Below are 25,831 nucleotides of genomic sequence, written 5' to 3'. Positions count from 1 at the left end.
TCAAGTTTCCTATTAAATAATATTAAAATGAATATCTTCTAATAGCCGTTTGCATTAAAATGGTGGTATATCTATCGACAGAAATAAAGGGACTGCTCCAAATGTGGCCCCACAAAATAATAATAATAATTATAATAATCGGGGAAATCTGTTTTGCTTCTGATTTTAATGAAACAGCCGGTTTTTCTTTACATCCTTTGAGCCGCTTTCAGAGTGTGTTTTCATCTGAATTCTATCTCCAAATCTGAATGGCTGTCTTCGTTTTGCATATATTTTTTGTTTTCAGTTTCTACATTTGATAAATAAAATCCAAATTACATTGAAAAACTTGCACTATTACATTTATATCCCAATGCTATTAACGACGATTGCTTTCTTCAGTATACACAATACACGACTTTTTGAACTAGCTTACCTTTGCCTTTAACAGTATTAAAAAGAAAAGTAAACAGAATATCATTGCATAATTCCAACCAAAAAGAGCTAAAATTAATTCAAAGATATTTACTGCGCTGTATTTGCCATAACAAAATAGTTGAAGGAAAAGAGTGTAATTATAAGATTTTTTTTAGTTCACTCATGGTGTTGGTCGCATGGTCAAAAGTTTGTCATCAATTTTTAGAATACTTCCTGATAAGCTGTCGGGTTCAAACTTTGTATACAAACTGTTTGCAAATGAGAATAGAGTGGGATTAGAATTTTAAAAATTTATAATGTTGAAATGAGTTTTTGCACATATATTCATTTAATGAACTGTAATTCTCAGAATTTTATTGTTTTCACCTTCGAATAGAAAGGAAAACAAATCCTTTAAATGAAGTTTCTGTGAGTTTTTTAACGTAATTTCTGATTTTGTGGCAAAATCGCTATGTAATAGAATTGTTGGAAATAAAACAGTGATTAGCCATTGTTGAAAAACGAATTTTAATTGAAAAATTTAATTGAAAACGTATCATTGAGACTCAAAAAAAAAAATTAAAATAAAAAAACGTCCAAATGACATTACATTTAAAACTCGTAAAATACTTAATGAACTCAAAGGAGAAAAAGAAAGTATCATATAGTTTGATGGGAAAAATAGATTAAATAATTCTTTCTCCTCAGAGATTTCATCTACAGTTTCATATCAAGAATAATAAAGCGTGGGCACCTAAATAATGAAGTCTGTTGATTTAATTGCATTATCAAAAGTATAGCCGTTGTTTCCATAAATTTATTAAAGGTTTCTCATGCTTTTTTTATTCGTGGTATAAACTGTCGATGAATTCTGTAAAAATAATTATTAATCTATTATTCCCATTAAACAACTTCTGCTTTGAATTTATTAATGATTTCATGAGTTTTTAAATAGTTTATTTAAAGTTTATTTTTTAAAATGCCTTTTTATAACATGCTTTATTTTTTAAGTTGATTGTTGACACGTCAGAACCTTTTTAAAATTATCGTCACTTCTGAAAGAATTCGAAGTCTTCAGAACGAAATTATCTAAAATTCAACCTTCCTTTACTTATTTAGATGATTAAGGCAAAACAAACGAGGGCCTTGTGCCAAAAGGGGAGGGATGCCATCGTGAATATCTTTCAAAGTGAAACTAGATTATATTCGCGATCCTTTCTAATGGCGAGTAATCTCAACAAAGAACGATTTTATTTCGATCATTCTAGATTCCAGTACTTCCAAACTGTGGTCTTCTGTGTGTTTTGACACAATCTCTAATCACATTACTAAATTTGGTATTTCATGCTTCAATTTTATGTTGATCCTCCCTGCGTTTCTAATTTTTGTTTATTATCTGTGAGTTCTTGTTAGAATGTATGATCAATTCCTTGATTTTGCGAAGTTTACTGTTTTGCTTGAATGTGCTGTTTTTATTTCATCTCTCTTACTAATACCGATATGTAACATGAAAATGGTGTTTCACGCTTAGTAATGTGTGTATACGAGTCAGTTGCTCTTCGAAAGTCCTTCACGAAGGCTTCCATCCCCTTAGATAGCCTTCACGTTCTTTGCCATAATCAGATAAACTGTTCAGTGATGTTGAATGCTGCAGTGGCGATTATTGCACTTGTGTATATTTAAGTTGTGCTAGGTATTGTAAATATTTTAATAGAACCAACTGTAAGGCCACTTTTATCGCACATTTTTTTTTATCCACCTAACACTGGAACTTTAATCAACGTTTTGCAAGCAGCATTTACAACCATTGTATGTATATACAGTTGTTCAAGTATATAGTATAAAACCAATGTAAATATAGACCTATTACGTAGTCGATGGCTAAAACAGCGGAGCTCAGTGAGCACTATTTGCACATTTTCTAGCGCTAACTTTGAATGTCAGAAAATTCCAGGAAAGATTTGACGGTGATTGGTGATGTGGATTCATCTCAGAAACATGTTGCCTGCGATGTAATCATATTCTGACCACGAATTTAGGTTTTTCTCTGCGATGCAAACTGAAAGTTATTTCAGCCTTTCTGGTCTAGACGTCTGTGAAACGCTTGCCTCTAATTTGCCCATGCACTAGTTGCTGAAAGCTGTAAAGCGGGCTTTCTGATGTATGACTATCAGAGCCATTTAATTATCTTCCTGTACCATTGGCTACGCATTTCAGCTAATACTTCTTCCTTGATGCCGTCTGCGTAGTCCGTTCACTTAAGTTCTGGCTCCAGAAAATTAGCCGTCCCATGCAATAGCATATTTTATCGCTCCCTTTTCAATTAATTTTATGTCATTTGTGTAGTTAAGGTCAGTTTTGATTTCTCTAAAATCTTGCCACGCTACGCAAATGCACGTATTGCACGTCGGTAGAGATGGCACTGTAGATTAGTTCAAAGTTCTAGCTATATCGTACTGCAATGAGTCTGATTCTGGCTCTTTACTTCATCGTTTGTTAAGAAATCCATATAGTTTGGATTTCTTAACAAACGATGAAATAATGAGAGGAGAAACGAATCATGACTTATGATGCATGTATAATATGCAACCAATAAATATTTGGCTCTAATTATCACATGTTTGTAAAATATAGGTAATTTTTATAATTTTAATCTAAATTTCAAATGTGAATTTTGCAGTTATGGTCGACTATCTGCGCTTATCAGTCATTGTCTAAGAAAATGCAATTCTTATGTATATGAAAATATGTGAATTGGTTTACTTTATAAACAACTTAATATTGTATAATGTTGAAATAAATTCGTTCAAAATTGTTGAAGAATTGTGATAAGGAGAGGAGTTTAACAGTCTGAATACTTTTCGAAAAATGGAAAAGGGACCTTTTTTTTTAAGAATCTTTTTATTTTGCAGGGTGATTACGAACCAGTTTCCCTTAAAAGCTCTCCACAAAGGCATCCGTCCTCTTAGGCAGACAACCCTTATGTGCTTTCCCGTAGTCGGTAAAATAAACAAACAACCAGATGATTAGCATTAGTGAAACCACTGCAGTTTTAGGTAACTGGATTTGGGTTTATTAAATTAAAGCAAAACACGTTAGAGCTTATTTAACTTAAAGGGAAAGGGATGCCTTCGTAGAAGAGCTTCTAAGGAGCTTCGTGTAGGAGCTTCTTCGTGTTCACGTTAAACATAGAGAAAACCACAAATCGATCATGCAGCGAACCTATTTGCCGGGTTTTCAACAAAGGTCGATTTACCGGTATTTAGCATTTTAAACACTTGCCCAGTTCTGGAAAAATGTAATATTTGGAATTACATTTTTCCAGAACCGGCGAGGGCATTGCTCATTCTTCACATCTCCTGTTTCAAAATAAACCTAATGTCTCTATAACCTAGCTTGTTTAAAATGTTCTCTGAGGTATTTATTTTAATATTAAATCATTATTAAGATAAAATTTGAAGAAAGTTAACTTCAACTTAATAGTTAAAATTTAATTACATCTCGGCAGTTACATGGTAAGATAATTTTTGAGAATTCTAAATCTTCACTGCATCAACATGCCATGAAACCGCATGTTGATTGAGCTAAGATTCAATCAGTTTCATGGCATGTTGATTGAGTGAATGAATGGAGATTTGAATAGCAAAGCGAACTCACACTGAGAAAGGAGAAGTGTAAAAATGCATTTCATAATGCTAGTAGATAAGAAATTAATAGTTTGTGCTTTATGAACCTGAATCCTTATCATAAAAGTTAAATCAATCAGAAATATGAAAAAAAAAAAAAAAAAAAAAAAAAAAAAAAATGTATGTCTTCGTAGTATTTTAAAAGTTTTAGGGAAGTCATAGTCTTTTGAAGTACAAGAGATTAGATTGTGTTCAGTATTAGTAGTATCTTACCACCTATTCTTCAGTCTATTCTTGTTTTCTACGGCGCTCCTAAGTCTGATGGATGACACCAATTTGTCCCTCACGTAATCTCCTCTGGGCTTGGTATCGCCTAGTTGCCGCTGATTTGTGACATGTAGGCGATGTTGGGCCTACTTAGCTTTGTGGAGAACCTTTGGTGTTTTACGGTGTTGTGTATTTACGGATACAAACTCCAGCAGCTCACGTATTATGAAAAGCAACGTAAATGCGCCTGTATATCCACTTTTCCAGAAGTAGGTGAAACCAAACTCGAAAAGGGAAGCTAGGTCAAGGTCGAGATGGTGCCATCCATTTGTTTTGCCTGTTGGCGAAGAAAGAATTGCGTAACAAGATGATTAAATTGCTTTTAATTAAAACAAACATTGCAGTGAAATTACTTAGCTTATTTAATGGTTTAAATGCCATTACATTAATTCTGTTTTTCTCACTTTACGCTCGAATTATGTTAAAACGCTTCAGTAATCGAAGCAAATATTAAAACTGTACATGAAAGTTTTCAAGCTGTAGAAGTGAGAATGTCGATTGCGTAGTAGGTATGCGCAATAACGTTAGCGGCACCTGTGAATGTTAATGATGTTTTTCCTCCCTGCAATATTAGTGAAAAAAGATTAATAACACTAATTTACAGCATTTGATTACATTTCATAACTTCATGTTAAACTTGAAAAAATATATGAAGCATTATTCTGCTAAAAGCGTTCAAAGAAGGTTAAACCTAACTATTTTATTCACTTACTGTTCTAGTAGTTAGAGTTTACAAACCTAATTAATCCTTATCCTGTGCTGACGCGACAGTTATTGATAAATTTAGAAACTTCTTGCCCAGGGAACTGCCTTTTCTTTATAAATAATACGCCAAAAGTATGTTATCGTTTACCTTTACATCCATTGCATTTAATTGCCATTTAAAAACTGTGTGTTCTGTTTTAGTTTTTTGGTATTGTTATTTCAAAACTTTTCGTAAATTTTCTTATCGTATACTTTATAAACTATGAAAGTTTCTTGTCATACGCCAGCAGGGGGGAAAAATCTAGATTTGAAGAAAGTTTATATCCGCCTGAATTATAAAATCAACTTTCATTTTATAGCTCTAAAAAGGAAATGAGAAGAAAATCTGGCGTTAACTGTAATTTTGACCCCGGAAAAAAAAAAAAAAAAAAAAAAAAAACCTGCATATATGTCCTACTATAATCCTTCTGCTTCAAAGGTCAATATACTGCCTACAAGGAAATAGTCGAGAAGAGGAAAGTAAGGTTATACCAACACTATGTCACTGATGGGTCAGAGAGCTACTAAGTAAATGTAAATACAGAGTTTATTAATAAAATGCTGAGAAAATCAAATAGAAGAGTTGCAGTCCGAATATATATGTTTTACCGATTTCTGACGGGGCAAAAACGGGCTATTTTGCCATGAAAATGTTACCTTCATAGTGGGCCAAGAGAGAAACTTGATCGTTATCCCCATTATTCACGGAGAATACCACGAAAAGACCCACGCGCTCAGCTTCTATCCCAGGTCGAACTATTAGTGATCAGCGAACTATCAAACTACATGCTCCCTGCTGAGTCCCGAGAAGTTCTTTATATTAAGCGAAATATACCGTTTTTAATATAGCGAAATACTGTATGCCTTTACTACTTTTATATGTTCAGAGTATACGTTTTACCTTAATTATCTCAATTAGAACTTCTTTTATTTATAAAAATAGCTTTAAAAACCCGGACTGCGTCATAAATGACATGAGAGATTATTTACAGATCTAGTTCAGTTGCGAATACAGTAACAGTAGCAGTATTAAGCCCAAGTACTAAGCGAAAGAATTCCTAAACTAGTTAAGGCTAGTTAACGAATCAAGGCTTTGTTACTAACAAATTAAAATATTAAACACTCTGTTACTGAAATAAACAAATATTAAAAGTCTTCCCAACGCCCGAACGGTAAGATAGCTGAACACTGGTGGTTCAACCCATCTTCAACTTCCGTCGAACGTTTTGGCTGCATGGGAGTTTTCGTCTTTTTCCCCTAGGTAACGTGAATGCCGGTTAATTTCCTTTAAATTCCTCCACAAAGGCATCCGTTTTCATAGGCAGATATCCCTCGAGTTGCTTTGCTTTAATCAGTTAACCTAATTTACCCTATTTTTTGTCAAAGACTAGCTGTGGATAATGATTATATGAGCGGAAGGTGGTGCCTTCAATCAGTTATGCATTTCATAATATGCTTGATCTCAGATTCATAACAATATTTAATCTAAAACAATTTAGGTGCTCATAAATAAGCTTAATTAAAATATTTAAAATCATTTAATTTAAAATATTTAATTATTTAGTTAAAACTGGTGTTATATAAAAGTGCTTGGGAATAAATGTCAGAGGTAAAAAAGAAAAATTTGAAATGTAAGAAAAGCTAATTTAGAGATGAGGTTAAGTCAATCATAAATTAATTATTACACAAATATAACTCAATAAGAGAGTAATTTTTGCTCGCATTAATAGATGGCTGTTATTTTAATTGCCTATTATCAATAATTAAAAGTTACTAATTATTAATAGCTGAGCAAATATAACAAACATGAAGTGGTATGTAGCTGGAAAACTTTTCGAAAGCATCTTATTCATCCCATTTTTTGATTTGTGACATTTTTTACAATAACTGCTATACAAAATTAAAGAGACTTTGCTGACGCCCGCTTTTACCCAGTCACGATGGGACAAATACAGAATGACATTTAAAACGTTCACATGTTGCATTAAACAGATACAAAATCGAAAAAAAAAAAAACTGATTTAGTGGCGACATCATTTGACATCTTTTGAAGAAGTCGAAAATTCAAGTTTCATAAACTGTGACATTATTTATGCTTAAAGTTTGTTCATTATTAAGAACTGCAATTTTTTTTTCCCATAACTGAAATTAACGCAGCGTTATATCATTCGTATAATATCAGCATTTAAGACGTCGTAAGTGCGAAGTTGTAAAATGTATATTATCCACAAAATAAATAAATTTGTTGTACCTTTCGAACGAGAATCTCGCTTCCACGCGATTGTTTCGAACTTATATTCGCGTCGAATATATCGATTAAGTCTTTAAGGCGCTCACGAACACCGTCAAAACTTCGACTCGAATTTTATAACCCCGAACTCGCTGTCGAGCGTCGTACTACACGATCAAAAGAGAAAGTTCGCGTAGTGATCGCAATTCGTAGCAATTTCTAGCAACCCTGGCAGCACATGAATGAGTTTGTGGCGACCTTTTCCCGCCGTAACATCCTGCGGCAAACTCTTTGTTTGTTGGCTTCTTATTACCCAACCTGTTCCTTGGCGTGACTTTTCTTTGGCGCTCTCTGAAGGGTAATTCTGAGGTTTAGACGCACTAGCAAGGTCTACTCATGCATAGTTCCTGTTTAGGAGACCACCTCTTAAAAACATTCACCGTTCCATGCAGCGATTAACTGGTTTCTCTCTTGCAAGATATTAAAAATTTTAGAATTTTTTGGCACCGGAGCATGTTAGTAATTTGGTTACTCATTTTCAGGAACATTTTTCTTGCAGGAAATTGGAGATCACTTGATCAAGGTCGTCTATTTCGAGGTCTACTGGATGGATTCTATTTGCGGCTCACGAACTCTTCTCGGTAGAACTTAGGTCATTATAAACAGATGCTACTTATAGATTTCGTTAGTTATTAAATATAAACCGTACTTTGCATATAGAATTTGATATGGCTTGTCCGAACTATCTGGATTCGAAAGTTTCGAAGAAATGCCAGTTGCGGATGGTCGTAAAACTGCAGACTTCTGGTTTTTTTTTTTATCCTTAGTGTACGCCAAGGATGTCAAACTCGCGGCCCACAACAAATATTTTTGCGGTCCGGCCAATATATCGGCAAATAATAATATATAATAATAAAATAACATATCGACGAAGAAAAAAATGAAATGTTTACTGCTAAGTAATTAACGATAATTTATTCAGTGTTGTTAGATTACTCACAGCGAGCTGACACACACACTACTTAAATTACAAATGCGTGTGAGTAGCTTGCGTTCAGCTACCTTCGGCTTTTGGGAGACACGTGCACTCAGAACTTGTACGCATCCCCCGATAGCCGAATGTGGCCGAACTCATGGTCTCAGTTTTCCAATCATAGTTTTGTACGATATATTGGTGCATGCACTTTGCTTTATTATTAATTATTACTTAATTCATATTGTTACGGATTTCATAGTTATTTATTTATTTAGTTTTTTTTATTTAGAATTGTAATTAGATTTGCTTCATGTTGCCTTAGCAACGCAGACGATTTTTGAAAAGACAGCTGCGTTGGAAGGTTAAAAATAGAACAGCGCATGCATTTAATACCTAATAAATAAATATCTCGTAATTGCTGTTGCCATCCACAAAAATCCAGATATTTATAGATGTTTCCAGTATATTCGAGAAATTAATTATAAAGCTTATAAAAGCCGAGAACAAACAACTCATCTCAGTAGTAGCTGTAGTTCTAGCGAACTGTTTGTTTACTTAATGCTGTGATTGATTTGTAGCGATTTCGCTGTGAGATAGAATTAGTTTCTCTGTTTTGAATTGGTTTTTGCTAAACGTTTGACATTTTGTGATATTGTTAGAATATTTTTGAAGAAATATTTCAGCATTTTGATTTATCTCTTGTGGAAAGAATAAATTTTTGTTAACTTTTTAACGTTAACCGTGTGTATTCCAGCCCTTTGTATTCAGTATGCCTATATCAAAACCAAGTGGTAGTAAAATTAAACGAAAAATCGCTGACGAACATAGAATATTCCAAGTAAAATGGGAATTAGAATATTTTTGCTGTGAAATAAAAGATAAAATAATCTGCTTGATATGTAATAATACTATTAATGTACCAAAGTTATATAATATTAAACGTCATTACGAACAACACAAATCGAAATATAACAATTACGAAGGATTAATGAGAGAAGAAAAGTTGAAAGAGCTCAAGTTAGGAGTGAAAAAGCAACAGTCCATGTTTAGTAAAGTATTGCAAGGAAGTGAAGCGGCGGTACATGCAAGCTACGTCTTGTCCGAGTTGATAGCTAAACATTCGAAGCCTTTTACAGACGGTGATTTCATCAAGGAATGCCTAATGAAAGCTGGAGAAATTGTTTGCCCTGGAAATGTGAAGGCTTTTCAATCAATTTCATTGTCTCGAAATACAGTTGCGGAAAGAGTTACTGATTTAGCCGCGAATTTAAGTGATCAGATCAAAGCAAAATCATCTAGTTTCGAAAGTTTCTCCATTGCCTGTGACGAGAGCACGGACATTAGTGGCAAAGCTCAATTAGCAGTGTTTCTTCGTTCTTGTGACAAGAATTTCAACATTTTTGAGGAATGACTGGAACTAATACCGATGCCTGGTACTACTACAGGAGAAGATATATTTACTTGTGTTTTTGGACTTCTGCAGAAATACAATCTACCTTTTGCAAAATTAAATTCTGTAGCTACAGATGGCGCTCCATCAATGACCGTGAAAAACAAGGGCTTCGTAGCATTACTAAGAAAAAAACTTAGTGAAATTCACGGTTCAAGCATTCATCATATGCATTGTATTATACATCAAGAAGTTCTATGCACGAAAGTAATAAATATGGAGAATGTTTTGTCATATATAAGAAAAGTTATAAATTTTATAAAATCTCGAAGTTTAAATCAGTGTCAATTCACTGCTTTCTTAAGTGAGTTTAATAGTGAATATTCGGGTTTGTCCTACTATACCGAGGTACGTTGGTTATTTTGCTCCAAGATTCTCAAACAATTCTGGGATTTGAAAGAAGAAATATGTCAGTTTTTAAAAACGAAAAAAATCAAGACGTAAGTTTGTTTTACGATCCAATATGGATACAAGATTTATCTTTTTTGGTTGATATAACCAAACACTTAACCGATTTAAATTTATCGTTACAAGGAAAAGATCATATCATTACGAACATGTTTGACATAATTAAAGCATTCAAATGTCAACTAGTTCTTTGGGAAAAACAACTTAAAAATGAAGATTTGACGCACTTCCCGAAGTGCAGCATGAACAAATCAAGTTTAGATGATACTTGTTCGTATCAAAAATACGCAGAAAAAAATTGCAAATTTAACAACTGAATTTGAAACGAGGTTTAATGATTTTAGTTCCCTCGAAGACAAATTTTTTTTGTTTTCTTCGATTTTCTCAAAAGGTATTGACTCAGTACCCAGCCATATGCAAATGGAGGTGATCGAGATTCAATGCAACTCAAATTTGAAAGCAAAATTCATTGAAGTGGGCGTGCCTGAATTTTACAAATATTTACCAGCCAGGTTTGAAAATACTCGAAAATTCGCATATGAAATTATTTCCATGTTTGGTAGCACTTATCGGTGCGAGCAGTTATTTTCAATCATGAAAGGTAATAAGTCTCCTATTAGAAACCGTATTAATGATGCACACCTTGGGTCAGCGTTGAAAGTTATCACTGCAAACAAAATTTCTCCCAAAATAGGAAAGATAATAGCAGAGAAGAGATGTCAAGTATCAGGACGTAAACATTAAATTTTTTTTGTTCTTTTCTATATAAATATATATATATATATATGTTTATTATTGTATTATTCGAAATAAATCTACGTTTCTATGAATATTGATTTTTTTTTTTTTTTTTTTTTCCGGCCCGCCTAAAGTTAAACCTTGTTTGTTTGGCCCAAGTATACCTATGAGTTTGACATCCCTGGTGTACGCAATCTCGATTATTAGCAGTTTTTGTTATAACCTTTTTAACTTTTAGCCCAAAGGGGCAATTTGCCCAAAAGGGCTATTAATTCCGTTTTGGCATTTTGCATTGATTCACTGTAAACGGCGAATCACTTTTTAAATTGTTGCCGCCAAATATTAGAGCCATGCATTATATTTAAAGAAATTAAATAATGAAGAATCTGCATAAATCTATGTACGTTTCTCGCATTGTGATAAAACAACGGTATCATCAAATTTTGAATAGCGTAGTCTCCATCCGAATATGGGAATCTGGAAGTCCAAATTTGGAATTTGTTTTATTATCTATTTCATATTTTGTAAAGCATTTATGAGTTTTTGATCAAGAAAATCAAAGATTTCAAATCGAGCAATGGCAACACGGTATGGGGAAAAAAAAAAAAAAAAACTTTTTGCTCCAGCGCGCTAGACTGTGTATCGAAAATTTTAAAGATATGCTCTTTTAAGTATTTTCTGATATTGCTGTTGAATTGATTTGTGGTGTAACATGATATTTTAATAAATAAAGGCAACACACAAAACGTTAAAAAAACATCCCTTTGGGCGTGATATAAAATTTGAAAGCTTTCAGATTTTTTTGGGGGGGGTAGGGAGAGGGGCTTGTTTTCTTTTTAAATTTTATTTCTTCTTGTAAAATGTCGTTTTTTTCAATCTTCACTGTGAATGAAAATGGAAATTCTCTCACTTAATACCGTTGCTTACAATTTGGTATATCTTTTCGTTCTGCATTGTGGGAGAAAGGAAACAATTTTCTCTTCAGTTACCATAATTAATGAGTAAATATTTGCAAAATCCGATAAACAAAGACGTAAGTACATTATTGTTTGTAATAATAAGTAATACACATAAGGACCGCATATTATTAAGTACTACACGTAAATACATTATTGTATGCTTTCACAGTTTGATGAGTTCTATCATCGGAAAAAAAAATCATGCTTGTTTTTGTAATAATCCATTATGGAATATTCTGACTTTGACGAAGAAATCAAGAGTTTATTATTAAAGTCGAAATTTTTGTTCCACTCTTTTTCTAATTGTCTGCAATATCGTAGACAGAATCTGTGGACCTTGAAGTAAGGAAGTCAACTTGATGAATTAAGACTTAATTAGACAGTTTGTTTGAAATTAAAAAATGCGATTGTAACAAATAATATATAAATAAATAATAAAAGAAATATAATAGCTGACAGTGAAAAGCCCCGTAATTGGGTATATTTCACTATAAAAGCAAATTTTATAGTGTAAAAAATTTTTGCGATGATAGTTTTTTGATCGTCAGTTCTTTTAGCCCGGCTTTTTACATTGCTTACTTGTTGATTGTTTTAATCCGTGAATGTTACGTATTTAAAAAACAAGGAAGTAAAAATAGAGCCCCATTGAGGTTTTTTAAGATTTTATTTTTCTTCTTATTTTTTGTATTTATTTATTTTAAAGAATGTTCAAAGCAAGCCCTTTAAGAGAATTGCACCTTAGTAATTTGTACGGACTCTTCCGCTCTCTTATCAATAGAATCTCCTGGTTATCAATAGAAAGCGTATTTCTTATCTCAAACTCTACGCTGGTTAATTTAGAACTTCCCATGTATATAATTCTATTCTCCTCTGCTGAGAGTAAAAACAAACAACATTCTCAGAGGTGAGCTGGATTCAGGTAAAATTAATGACATTTTAGAAGAGTTGATTATTTGGGAGTGTGTACAATATGTACAAATTATTTGTAGCTGAAAGAAACAAATTCTGGACTACTGATAATTTTGGTATTTTGAGTACACCTGTACTATGGGAGGGCGAAAACATGTGGTCCCTCCATTTTAGGACAGAGTACGTTTACTATTTTTAAAAAACAGATTACTGTTTTGAGGGCCTTTCGCGATTGCGACTTGCACGATCCTATTAATCTACTTCTGGATAGCCTTCGCATATTTTGCCGTAATCAGTTAGACAGTCACATACTGCAAACGCGACTCAAATTAAGCTTAATAATGGCAAATTTTTACTTATCCGTTAAAGAATCCATGTATTCCTCTTTCTAGTCATTATATATCTAAGACACTGCAGCATTTTCTTGTTGGTAGAAAACTTTCACAGTATACAGGAGGTCGGAAATGCTATAAATGAATATTTTGAAGCACAACCAAAAGAATTCTAGTAAAAGAGAACTGAAAATTCTCTTTGAAGCTGGGCAGAACTCATAAAAAATGCTGGATGCTGGATTAACAATTAAATTTATGCAGCAATATTTTCCTTCCTTTTAAAGCCGTCTATCTGAATCTTGCATTGCTTTTCGATAAACCTGATATTAAAACAGCAAAACAATGATTAGTTTCATACGATTTATAACCATTGCCAATTGCCCCGAAAAAATGCAATTTATTTCAAACGATATCAAATACTTTGCCAAATGGTGGTAAAATTTGTACTTAAATTTTTTTTTTAACGTGTATGCCGATTTAAGATGTAAAATATTACATAACCTAGACAGTAGAAACTGAGGTAACATTCGTATTAAACCTACTTATTTAATTTCTCTACCAGATTGTGGACGGCGACTGAAAATTTAAAGATTCGGGTTTGCTGTCTGATCAAGAATTGAAAAAAAAAAAAAATAAATAAATAGATAAATAAATAAAAAATAAAATAAAATGCAAATTTTAAAGAAAAAAGTGTGTAATTATTCGATAAATCAGACATTTCCTGCGAAAGCGAAACATACAAACTTCTCTTTGCTTTACTCTCTTCACTTGCAAAGAACTCAAGACAGTTACAAGCAAAGCAAGATGCATATTTTTTCCTTTAATAATAATTCTTAGAAATTAATAATTAGTCTACTAATTAACGGAATAATTAAACTTTTTTTCGTTTCGTTATTTATTCCTCAAATAGCACTACTTAAGAAAATGACTCAGAGATCAGAGTCGTTTCTTAAGTAGTGCTATTTGAAGAATAAATATACATATTGCTTTCTGATGTGCTAGCTGAGAATTTACAGTTAGGTAAAGTTCTCTATTGCAAAATCCACTTTTTATTTTGAAGTCTTATCTCCTAACTCACAAAATATTTTAAGGTATTTTTCTTTCCTTTCCTTTTTATATATTATTTAATTTTTTACATAAACTTAATTTACGGCTTATTATCTAAATCTATATATTGTATGTTACTTAAAATGTTTACATTTTTCAAAATGCCACCTTTTCCGAAACTTATTTACTTGATGTGAACTTTCAATCTGAAGGAAAAAGTAAACTGCCATTAGGAATATTAGAACAAAATACCAGATTATACAGCAGTTGTGCCCAAACTTTATCTTAGAGCCGCTAATTAGTTAGAATCCAGGTAAACTGAAGAGCAATTAGATTTACGAAGAGGCCCCCAATTAAATATATATATAATTATAAAATCAGTAAATCCATTTGGGAATAGAAAGAAATGTTTCAAATAATTAAAATGATGCTGCGTTTTATGATTTAACGTAATTATTTAACATAAATATAAATAAATAATTCTTGTTGCCTTGGATTGCGTTTGGAAAAGTACGTTCGTACGTCATATCAGTTCTAAACTTTTGTACGATGTCTTGAATATTCTTTCTTTAGAGAGAAAATCAGTCATTTTCTTTTTTTTGGGGGGGGGAATCTGATTCTAGTATTATAATTGTAAATAATTATAATCGGAGTAAAAAGACATAGCGTTCTTTACAGTAATGTAAAAAGAAAAACAAAATATTTGAGGGAATTATAACGTATTGATATTAAAAACAGAACCAGCAATTTTTCTTTTCGCCTAATTATAAAACAAGTGAGGCCAGACAAAAGGTCCTACGAAAAAAACTATAATTTAAAATGTATGAAATAAGTTGTAACTCAGCTTCTCAAATTTTTTCATAAATAATTTTAGTTTTCTTAAGCAAGTAATTTAAGGATCAACCTACAGAGATAAAATGCTGAACCTAGATTTTTTTACTTAATTCATTGAGTTCATATTGGATTATCAAATACCTATTTTTTCCATTACAAGTTACAGCTTAACATATTTAGAGTGCTGTTCAGTAAGATATGAGATTGCCCGCAGAGTAATTAACGCAGAGTTTTACAACCGTGTTTATCTTTTCTGCTGTCTTCTTAGCTTTTATATTTCTTAAAAGTAATATCATTAACGCAGTAAGTCGCAGAAACAGCGCATAGTATGAAAATGTTTGAAATTAATATAATATGATTTAAAAAATGAAGTTACTGATTACTGAAAAAACATGTCGTAGCACTATTTCTGTTTCATTTTTGAATGAAATTTCAAAAATGAAAGAATTGCCCATTACAACGCGAGCTACATTTTTAAGATGCCAAAGAGTTGCAGTTTGGCCATGCTTGCTGCATAGTATTTAACAGTTGGACGAATCAGTAATTTTTTTTTTTTAAATCGTAAATTTATAGTTCTATCAATTTTTCCATAGATGAATCGGTTTTCTTTTCGCTTGTCATTCGATAATAACGACTTATTGCAATAACTTTATTTGCAACAATATTATAACTTTTTAAAAAACTTTACGTCTGAGATTTTTATTAAATTTAACTTCTTAAAAATCGCTTTTAAATTAATTAGAGAGATTAATTTCATCGTATATTAAGCAACAGAAAATAATTTTAATTAAAACTGACGTACGGCAAACGGAAGCGACATCAGTGTTGACCCAAATGTGACTCTCGTCCTTCTAAGAATCACAACTGCTAATTTTCGATTTAAACATCCTACATTTCTTTCCCTCTGCTTCCGGCAGATGGATTCCGGCTTCGCGAAAACAGAATACTCATCAATAACACCGAACAACAAAATTTAGATTTTTTAATTATTTATTTATTTATTTTTTTATATAAAGGTTTCAAATTATTTTGCGATGATTTCAAATCCAGTTCCAAATTTTATTATCAAGCATCGCTTGAAGAAAGTGACTTATTTTGAATTTAAAAAAAAATTCTTATTTACAAGTCACAAAGCTCTTGAAAGAGTTTTAAAATTAAATCTTGTTGCTTATGACGAAAACTACACACTTCTGTGCCTTTTTCTAAGAAATTATTTAAATTAACCTCGATATTAATGTTTCAACCTGACTTTTAGACGAATTAATGTTTGGAGCCTGATCACTTAAGCCAGGCTGACAGGAGACAGTGTGCATCATAGTTGAGAAAAATCAGTCAAATTCAGGGCTTAAATTCAGCCAATTCATGCACTTCTCAGTTGAACAAAATCACAATTTCTGCCAGAGCCCCCAAGTAAGATAAACTTTTGTACTTTGTTGTGTTACTGAATTGCAATATGTGCTGAAATTCTGCTACTAACGCAACATTTTTCTTTTATCAGTTAGTTGATATTGATGTTGAATGGAACTCACATTGATGCTGAATGTTATATCTGCTTTTCTTCAGAACGGCAAAATATCCGGGAAAACTTAAACACCCGAGAAACAAATGCCCATTTCGAAATGCTATTTCCTGTAATTGGCCGAGGAGGTTATTGGTAATTTTCTAGTCATGAAGGTTTTAAATGAATTAGAAGCCAAAATGAGGAAGCAATTTTATAGCACCGTGAAGATTATTGTTCGAAACCTTTCTCTTAGGCTGTATGCCGCGGCTTGTTATCATTAATTCAGTCACTTTTCATTTTTACTTATTTTTTATTTTACTGTATTCTCGCGTGTTTGAGCTGCACCCTTAATTTTTAACTCGAATTTAAAAAAATTCTCGTTTTTACAATATAGTTTATTCTAATGTAATAAATTTATAGTAAACTATAATTATTTGCGTGTATAATTATAATTTACTATAAATTAAGCCACAACCACCCCGATTTCCATCTGCTTTTCTGTGGAAGAAAAATGTGCGGCTTATTCACGAGAGAATATTATTTCATTTTTAGGACAGATTAGTTTAATTTTCACTTTATTTATTTGTTTCTTTTCGCCGTTGTTTTCGGCCTTCCATAAGTCTTCAGCACTTTTAGGAACTGGCAAAGAACAAATATCATCAATGGAAAAAACTGTTGGACGAAAAAATTCTAACATCGTAATCGAAATCAGAACCTTAAAAGAATATCAATCAGCATGTTTTTTCTCTGTTAATTGCTGTCCAGTAGAACTCAACATTTCATGAAATAATATAAATACACTTTGCAGAGACAATAATGAAGATTATAAATACCAACAAAGAATTGGAATTCGGCACTGAGACTCAGATTTTTGGACTTTATGTGTTTTTTCTTATATTTGTTCCTCCTCCCCCCTCTCCTGCCAGTTCTAGTTTTTGATCATACGGCCGGCTTGTGCCAGCTAGGAAGATGAGGGCTGCGCCCTCATAATGATAAATACCCTCTGGTAACGCGTATTTGCTGGAAACTTACATAACCAAACCGTATCGATTTCACGTATATCCATTTCTGCGAGTTAGATAGATGCACCTAGTAACTCCTAGGAAAATCATCACACCAATGCTATAAAACATTTATCAACGAAAATAAATTTATTTATAAGCATGGAAGAAATTTTTAAAAAGAATGAAAATAACTTTTTTTAAAAATTTTTAAAAGAATGAAAAGTCTTTTCACTCGACGGCAGCAATCGTCATCGTCTAACTCACTCAACTATGTACTCATTTTACGTGGCGCAATAGTAGTTATGGTTACAGTTGCATCACCATCTCCTACGTATATGCGTTTATATGTACGTATGTATGGGTGTCATGACCTTTTGGAATGTAACTTAAAGAAGATGGTAATGATGGATTGGTTTATGGTAATGATGGATGGTAAAGCTGCGAATGGATGGTGTACACTGCGAAGACGCAGCCATGGCCGGTTGATACAATTCTTTGTTTCTGGCTTAGTATTATGAAACGAACATACGTAGCTAAACTGATGCAGAAGGCCCGCCTATCATTCAGTAACAACAAACGTACTTTCCACATATTCGCAATATACCAATCTTCGATAAAAAGAAGCTGCAGTCTGTATATTAACTGGACAAATGTAAGCGTAAGAGGAGCGAAGATTGTGCGATTGATGTTAGGTTTAGAATGTTGAAATTAATTTGTTTGTCGAGAAGGATATAGTATCACTTTTATTATCACTTTAGTTATCGCACCACTGGTTAACTAAAAGTTTTGTATGCATTAAAATTAGATACCAGATTTTATTTTAAATTTTGCTGCTATATGAGCAGGTGCGTTACCCATGTTTCCCATGACAGGGATTAATTTTGACATGCACTTCAGAAAGACTTTTCATAAGCATGTTATTATTTTTACAATGGAAAGGGATTATAACCAAATTAAAAAGGACCTCCACTTTTTTAATGCTGTTACAAATTACTTAATTTGATATTATTAATTGTAAATTAAAATCGGAAATTTCTCTCTAATATATGTATACGTATGTTGTTTTATTTTGAAAAACACGTGCGTGGGTAAAATATTTAATTTTAAAAAATACAACTTCTGCTATGTGAAGCAGCTCAACATTTTCAGTAGCTTGAAAATGTTGAGCTGGTTGCGCATAATGACACACACTGGGGATGTCGAATCTGAAGAAGTTTTTCAGCATAATTTCTTTACTTAAAACAAGTAAGTGCGTTATAGGTCGAGTTTCTTAACAGACTGACTGCTAATCAATGGCTAGTAGGGTAGGTGCAGTCTCTGCGAATCCTATATTACGGCTTGCACATTCCTAAATTCAAAACAGTTTGCCGCACCTAAAGTCTGCTGCCTAATGGCTTTTGTAAATTCTAAAAATTTTATAATTCTTAAATATTGTTGCCGTTACTTCTGTAAATTGTGAACATTTTCCCGCCCGGTGAGACCCCGGTGCACCAGCTCTAGTTAAATGGAGTATTAGAATATATGATCTCTGATTATTGAATTTATTAGAACTTCAGAGTGTCTGCTTTGGAAGTTGCAAAGTAATTATGTTAGAAGTTATTCGATTCAACATTTCATCTGAGAATTGTTGCATTTATTAATTAAAAAATTCACTAACTGATCATGTCATAATTGATAAAACCAAATGCATCGTAAGCTTAAATGTAACTATCCGATTCGAGTGGTTTCCGCATCATACGCTAATATTAATTAGGACCTTTTAACGATCCGTAACGGTTAAAATTAATTTATTCAATAAAAGCGATTTTTAAACTTCTACAAGATCTTCGGTTAAAATGCGTCTCAGAGTTTAAACTCTTTCCTTATCATAGTTCTACTTTTGTTTATTACTATAATATGAAATTCGAATTGATTAGAATGATTGAAAAGGGAGAACTAGAAGTATGTTGAAAAATAGAAATGTTTCCAATTCAACGGTTTCAAAGACGGTAATTCCCTCCATTTTCCATCAGAATTTATTCCACTAAGCTGACTATGCCATTGGGTACAGTTTAAATCAAGGTTATTATACTACAAGGGTTAATATTCTCGACCAGAAATCTTTGACTTTGCTGGCGTTTTGTGATGTCACTGACTCATCATCTGCTCCAAAAAGCTGTCTTCATTTCTCCCACTTCTGTAAGTGAAGTGACGTCACTGAACTCGAGTGTTAGGGAGAGCCTAACCTTGTCTGTCTACTGACCTTGGTTTAAACTATTCAAACAGGAAACAGAAAGGAGACAGAGCTCATTTGTACAAGGGATCCTGTCCTTCGCAGCTGTAATTATAATCTTATTCAGACACGGGAAAGTAACCAGAACCAGACTTTTATACCTTTCGATAGGAATTAAGCACTGACTTTGAATTATCTTACTGTTAATGCATTTTATACTTTTATTTTCAGGTGCCGGTGTAAAAATGCCTGATTTATCTTACCAGATGCTACTTGCTAAAGACGAGTCCATTTCAGTTTTGTATTGCTTAGAAAGCTTCCTTAGGAAGAGTTTAGAAGCGTTTAGCATCACTAACGATAAGATTTCCAAAGCGATATATCTTTCTGGTTCACATGCAATGCTTTACGCGTATGTATTTGTCAGGCGCAACAGATTACTCAATTCAAAGTATGATTTGCTACATTTGAAGTCACCTGCATCACGCGCAGCTGAACTCCGAGGCCTTCATGGTCTGTGCATAATTAATAGCTCTTTTATTTCGACAGATTCTTTTGCCATTCCATCGGTGAGTGTTTTGAGTAATTGCCTTTGGTGACTGAAATAATTGATAAATCAAAGCAGTAAAATAAGAAATCCGCATGCACTATATTTCAGGAGAAAAGTAACATAGTTCGCGTGATAAATGTAATTGCGATTAAACGATTATCTCTCATTTGTCTAAAGCACCGATGAAAGCGATGACATTGCAAGGAATATTTCTACTTGAAGAAATAACTTAGAAAGAATGAGAAACATAAGCGATAAGGAGAAGATAACTTTCTCGCGCATGAATATCAACGCACTACAAAAATAGTATTACAATCGCATACAGTTTGTGACCGTATTATTTGGATCCAGAGTAATTCCTATTAGTTTACGTAATTAAGTGATTAATAAAGATGGTTAACAGTTTAATTAATTTACTTGAATTTTTATTATAATAATTAGTGAAATTTTATTAACACTATGCTTTAAAATTTAACTAAACCGCTAAAGTAATAAATTATTCAATTTGTTAATTTAGAAATTTATTTAAAATTTTTGTAACGTGTTATAACTTTTGCAAGAGGTTAAGATTAAATGGTAGTGTCTTTATAACGCAGCTACTGCTTTCACGGAAACAGGTAATACACATTAGAGGAATGCAGTTCATGTTTTCATAAATTTCAAAACCGTATAAAAATTAAGATTCTTTGGCGTATGATGTAGAGAGATAGTGGGAAACTGGTTTCTGTATGAAGCAGGTTTCTGTATGAAGCAGAGGGAGTGGTAGAACAAAGCCATTAGAACATCACAAAATATAGTTTCTACACTCGCAGCCATTTTTAGAGCAAACAAATCATTCGAATCGTACAATCGATGAAGGAGCAGTTAAAATATAGTTATAGCATTTTATTTCCTGTTCCAAACAACTCATATGAATGCCGCCCAGACAGTATAGTGCAGGGGTTGCCAAAGAGCGGCTCGCGAGCCTGATACGGTTCTCGCAGGCAATTTGTGCGGCTCGTGCATATAAAATATATGTATAAAATATGGTAAACTGAAACTATTCAGTGCCCAATAGGAAGTAATTAATAAGTTTAGACTCTTTTGACAAAGTTATCAGGGTTTTCTTTTTATTTAAAATCTGCTCCACTACTTCTGTAATGATGTAAATATAAACTTGTGGCTTTTAGAAAATCTAGATGCGGCTCTCGAACATTCCTGAATTCAAACGTTCAGCTCTTACTGACATGAAGTTTGGCCAACCCTGGTATAGTTGTTAGCGGAGCCGGCTACGATACCAACGGGCCCGGGCTCGAATCCCGGAGAAGGCATGGTCGTAATTGTCCGTCCCTTCATATAGCATATACAATAGCACCACTGAGCAGGCTTCTGATCTAAGATTATCTAAAAGATTACCAAGCGGAATAGTGTCTGATCAGTGGAAAGTCTACTACCAGCTCCGCCACAGTCTCAGTTGGCCAAGACTGATCAGACAAGCATTAATTTAATATAATCAAGTTACAGAGTCACAATCCAAGATAATTACATTGTCATCTTTGCTTGAAGCAACTAAAAAACATTCAGAAATTATGATCTTAATACAATAGGAAAATAAACAGTTGTGAAGAAGAAATAAATTAATAATGATCTTGATCTCGTGCATAATTAAGGTTACAAAATCTTGTGATTTAAAATTACTTGTACAAAGGTCAAGCTAAATACAATTAAAACTCCAACTTTCGGCATTATGTATGTTACAAAATTATGAATTCAGTTACAAATCAATGATATACCGTATATTTGATACTTAGTTACGAATTCTCGCAGTTACATAATTTGTACTATTATATATAAGAAATGCTGTTATAGAAATCTTCATACGCTATTACAATGTTGCGCAGTTGCATGAGTTATAAAAAAAAAAACCCGGAGGTAATACACAGTTACATAAGTATTATGAAACATGGTTAACACTGTCAATCACACAAAACAAAACAACTCTACAATTTTATATACGAGCAATATGATACAGAGTATTTCAGACGTAAAATATGGAAGTATGTAATTACATAGGTAACACGATGATGCTTATAATTCGCAGTTACGTAGGCAGTTGCATGGATAATACACAGTAATATTTTCAGTAAATTAAAGTAGATTTCTACTATTAGTACACCAAGAATGAAAAACAACACTTATCAGTATAATAGCTTGCATTCATGCCATGAAATACCGTAAGAATTGAATGCACTTATAATATACACAATAATATGGATTATACAATCACATAGATAAGTTGCGTTAAGTAGAACACTGATCTTATCGCCACTATGAGAGCTCCCGACCAAAGGAATTAACCAAGCAGGATAATGCAACAGTAATTAAGTAGAACACTGGAGGCAAAGGTGGCCCACCTATTAGGTGCTTCCATAATAAAGTGACTACCACTTCTAGCCTTAGTTGTGGCCAAGCCGAAGTCGGATGGGGGCCCGCCATTGGGGAAATAAATAAATAAAAACAACTTATAGCATTAGAAGCCAAATGCTACTCAAATCCAGTGAGAGATTCTCATTAGTACCATTCTGTCGCCAAGTAGTTGCCATTAGTACCATTGCAGTACCATTTTGTCGCCAAGGTGTCTTTTATGCATGTAAACCAATATATGTGTTTAAGCATTGTATCATACAAGGTAACTTAAGAAAAACTAACCTCGTGCCAAATAAATTTATAACGGTCAGCCTGAAAAAGTCATTTTCTCTTCTTGTTCTATTGTTGAGAATCATATTGCATCACTTTCATTAAATGATAATAATCATAAAATTGATATATATTTAATAAGCAATTTTTGAGATTTTTTAGTGATTATCTACTGTATATATTTTACTTAAAAGTAATATTTAATGCTTAATAACGTCAGTCAGTTATGGTTTTCCTTTCAGTGCTTTCCTAATTGTGTTTAATGTACTATTAAAGAAAAAAACCTACTTTTTTTGTCTCAAGATCTTCAGTTCAGATTACGGTTTTTCTCTCCTTACTTACTCTCCTTAGAACCTTACTTACTTTCCTTAGAACTTACCGTAGAACTTTACCTTACTGTCCTTAGAACAGCGATGGGACTCAGTTGAAGAGGTTGGAGATTTAATCAATTGGAGACCTGGTTATAAGATCATTTTTCATTATATTTTGTTATCTCTTTTAAACACAGATTTAATAGGCTCCTTTTGGTAAAAGGCGACGTGCGAACTACAAACTAAATCGATGCAGAAGCACTTTCAAAATACTTCCTTGCCGAATATGAATTTACGATATTTTTTAAACGCTGCGAGAAGTAAATTACCATCCAACAAAACTTCATTTGAAAGAAAACTTGAAGGATGATTATTTTGACCTTTTCCTATTATCTTAAAATACAGTTATAATTCAGGCATGATTAAGTTTCACAAATTCCAGGTTTACTCAACATGCATATTAGTTTATGCTGCAGTTTTCCTTCTGGTAGGTTTGTAATATTTTTTCTGAGCTAACGACACCTGACAGACTTGGCCTGTTTCCTTTCGACTGTCGAAAGCCACAGTATGCCAGCCTGTATAGTTCATATTTTTCATTTTTAAACTGATATTATTAAAACTGATATAAAGTGAAACTATGTTGGACGTGACCCCAAAATCTTTTAGTGTAGTTTTCTACATGTGTATGCATTAAGATTTTAATGTATGCGCCATACTAATAGCTGTTTGCATACTTACCCTTTCATCATCATCGTAGAATGGTCTTTAAAGAGATACCGATTGATACTTCTAGCTTTTTATGATCTCCTCGAAATATTGTATTTGATTTTTTTTAATCCTTCCATAGTTTGAATTTTTATCCCACTAAAAAATCATTACTTCCTTTCGAGCTCGTTCTCAAGAAAGCCAGATCATTGTTTGGCTAATCTGAATGACTGATCTAGCTCGTGCCTTATCTTATCAGAGATATTCAATCTACAATAATCCTGGTTATTATGATCTTCATCGATTTAAAATTCTCCATTGTCTGTCAATATTACCGATAAATTTGTGTTTAGCTGACTGAGCAAGCTTAGGACGAAGATGCCCAGAAACCTTTCTAAATATATATATTTTTAAGGGCACTTTTAGGAAAAGGAAAGGAGTGAGTTTACTTTGTTTCAAACTGCAGCATAAGCTGTGCTTGTATTATCAAAACATCAAGCTTCCACTTCAAAAGAAAATTGCTTGCACCTCACAACTGTATATAGTTGTATGATCATAATTTCTGTTGTTCCGCTTGCATTGCATCCGGTACAATAGCTCTCACCGGAAGGACATTAGCACTTGGGACACGTTCGAAAGATTAAGAAACCTTATTATGAAGCTTTGTTGAAAGCTATTATGCATCAAAATTTGTTTTGATACAAAAGCATAAAAATGCATTTTCTAACGATTTAATTTTCTCATTGAACTCTTTTATAACTGCTGGCTTTTTCGTCGTCGTTTTATTCCTGTCTTTTAGACTTTTTTTTAATAAAAAACACAATTAAATACGATATTATAGTTGCTGCTTCTCCCACAAAAAAAAAAAAAAAAAATTGTTTCTGGAGGAGAAAAACCTGTCTGATCGCTGACGAAATCGACAAGTTTTATTCAAAATTCACGAAAGTCTAAGATGGCTTTTTTTGTTTCATTTGATCAATTTTTAAAAAAGCAAGTTTGTTTATTCAAATGATACATTAAAAATTGTTTTTGTCAGCTTTTATGTTGTTTCATATTTTTTACTTTGAATCTTTTCTTGATATGTTTTAAAACATTTTTTGGAACATGTATTTCTAATATATTCATGTACATTTTTCAGGACCAGTACCACACTGTATTTCTTACGGATTCCGTTTCCTAGACTGGACTTCCATTGTGGGTGGCAAGGACGTTACTGGATATTTTTTAAAGTTTTCTTTTATTATAAATGAATAATAAATTGAATAAAATAAATTATTTTTATGTGTGTTTATTTTCGGATATTTGGATATATATTATACTTCCAAGCTTTCCTATGATCTCTTATCAAATTAATAATTATCTGTTTTCTTTACTTTTTTCCCCATTTAGCAGACCTATGTAGTTAAGAGATTATTATCATCTTGTTTATTTATTTATGTGCTTGAGAAACCCTCGGGAAGTATGCATTTTACTCGAGCGTTAAGTGTTGACAATTGAGTGATCTTTTTTGCTTCACGATAATGGAGTTAACGAAAACATTTTCTCTCTCATTTAATATACGTGATTATTTTTTAATTAAAAAGCAATTACCGCATTTATCTGGCTTAATTTTCCATTATCTTCTAAACAGTAATCTATTGTAAAGCTGTCATTTTTTATCTGAAGAATTAGAGGTAATTACACGTTCCAAAACGTTCATCCTTCTCTCGACAGGTCGACTGATTAATGATTTTTTTAAGCAGAATGCTCTCACTTAAGTGCTTTTATTTAGACATTCTGAAAAAGCCATCAACGTTTTCCGAGAATGCGGAAGAGAAATTTTACTATCTTATTACTTTTAATGTATCCAGTACTAAACTAATCTCGAGAGATTATAAAACACAGTTTATTTTGGTATAT

The 25,831-nt window shown here is 32.7% G+C and overlaps 1 protein-coding gene across 7 annotated transcripts in view; it reads left to right on the top strand.

Moving 5' to 3' along the window:
• Positions 1-25,207, top strand: part of sty (sprouty signaling antagonist) — a 164,536-nt gene extending 139,329 nt beyond the window's left edge. For all 7 annotated transcript variants that reach the window (XR_015039028.1, XM_035356604.2, XM_035356601.2 and 4 more), the window contains one exon: positions 25,071-25,207. The gene's annotated coding sequence lies outside the window, so the exon portion shown is untranslated. The remainder of the gene's footprint in view (positions 1-25,070) is intronic.
• The last annotated feature ends 624 nt before the right edge of the window (positions 25,208-25,831 follow it).

This window comes from Stegodyphus dumicola, chromosome X2 (genome assembly GCF_044657685.1).
Source record: "Stegodyphus dumicola isolate Sdum_Otavi_A_Nest chromosome X2, ASM4465768v1".
Classification (NCBI taxonomy): Eukaryota; Metazoa; Arthropoda; class Arachnida; order Araneae; family Eresidae; genus Stegodyphus; species Stegodyphus dumicola.
Note: the sequence above shows the minus strand (reverse complement) of the source record. Positions and strands in the feature narration are given on the sequence as shown.